The sequence below is a fragment of the Sinocyclocheilus rhinocerous genome, unplaced genomic scaffold (genome assembly GCF_001515625.1).
Source record: "Sinocyclocheilus rhinocerous isolate Xijiao unplaced genomic scaffold, SAMN03320098_v1.1 scaffold2386, whole genome shotgun sequence".
In the NCBI taxonomy this organism is placed as follows: domain Eukaryota; kingdom Metazoa; phylum Chordata; class Actinopteri; order Cypriniformes; family Cyprinidae; genus Sinocyclocheilus; species Sinocyclocheilus rhinocerous.
This window is the reverse complement of record NW_015623807.1, coordinates 57,539-59,495: the sequence shown is the minus strand read 5'-3', so window position 1 is coordinate 59,495 and position 1,957 is coordinate 57,539.

Sequence of the window (1,957 nt, the reverse complement as noted above, 5' to 3'; positions counted from 1 at the left end):
GTAACCCAACCACTGGGTCAAAACAACCCAATTGCTGGGTTTGTCCCTATTTTACCCAGCACCAGGTTGTATTTAACCCAGCATTTTTTAGAGTGTGTGTTTGAGTAAAATGTCATTTTTGTTTTATTCTATAAACTACTGATGACATTTTTTTTTCCAAATTTTAAATAAAAATGTTGTCATTTAGAGCATGAAATAACAATTAGTCAACATAACAAAAAAGGTGCCATTTTTATTTTAGACAACACAAATGAAGACATTTGATATTTTGACCAATTGTCATTTTATGCAATGATAAAAATGACTAAATGACAATATTTTTATTTGAAATTCGGAAGAAATGTTATCATATCTTTCTACAATAAAACAAAAATAAAATTTTTTCTCAAACCCATACCTAGCAAATCCATTAAATCCATGAAATTGAGAATTTTCAAGTGGTCTCTTATTTTTTTCCATAGCGTATTATATATACGGTATTACAAATAATTAATTATATAACATATATAAAGTGAATGAAATAGAAGTCTTACGTCAGCGCGTTCTATACTTGTACGTGCTCATACCGCTAATCTTGTGCTGCGTTCACACAGAGCGCATTACCGGTAATTTACTGGTAATGTTACAAGTCCTTATACTGGAAAATTGCCGGGACGAATTTACCGGTATTTTTTAAAAGGTCCTGTTCACACATGATCTCTTAACGGTAATTTACCAGTAAAGACTGTGTGTGTGAAAGGGGCTATTGTCTTAGAGTCTGTACTTGACTAACTGGGGCCCGGGTCAGGAAGCAGAAAGACTGGCTAAACCGACCGTCTGCTAGCCGCCTCACGTCACAAAAGTCAGTTAATTCTCAGCACATAAAGACTCTTTCACCTAGATATCATACTATAGAGACTGTGTCTGTTCCCCGAACTAGAAAATACAAAAAACGTCCAAAACAATTTAAAGGTAACAATTTAAAAGAAATAAATTTAAAAAAAAGCTTGGCTCCCATCAGAGTTACAAATGACCTGCTCTTATCATCCGATCGTGGATGTATTTCTCTATTAGTGTTACTGGATCTTAGTGCTGCGTTTGATACTATCAACCACAACATTCTTTTGAATAGACTAGAAAATTATGTTGGCTTACAAATGACCTGCTCTTATCTTCTGATCGTGGATGTATTTCTCTATTAGTGTTACTGGATCTTAGTGCTGCGTTTGATACTATCAACCACAACATTCTTTTGAATAGACTAGAAAATTATGTTGGCATTAGTGGAATTGCATTGGCATGGGTCAAATCATATTATCTGACCGCCATCAATTCATAGCAGTGAATGAAGAGGTATCATATCATTCACAAGTGCAGTATGGAGTGCCACAAGGCTAGGACCGTTGCTTTTTTAAAAAAAAACTGTATGACTAGTAATTTCTTACTGCTAGATTCTAAAAAGACAGTGGTGTTAATTATTGGACCAAAAACCTCTGCATGTAATAACCTAAAACACTGTCTAACACTTGATGGCTGCTCTGTTAATTCCTCGTCATCAGTTAGGAACATAGGTGTGCTATATGATAGCAATCTTTCCTTTGAAAACCATGTTTCTAGCATTTGTAAAACCGCCTTTTTCCATCTTAAAAATATATCTAAATTACGATCTATGTTCTCAATGTCAAATGCAGCAAGGTTAATTCATGTTTTCATGACCTCAAGGTTAGATTATTGTAATGCTTTATTGGGTGGTTGTCATTTGATAATATCTAGAATATCAAAATCAACTGCGGGCGGCAGATCCTTTTCCTATTTAGCGCCCAAACTCTGGAACAATCTACCTAGTGTTGTTCGGAAGGCAGACACACTCTGTCAGTTTAAATCTAGATTAAAGATTCATCTCTTTAACCTGGCATACACATAATACACTATCACATTTCTTGTTAGACTGCATTAATTAGGTCAACCGGAACCGGGA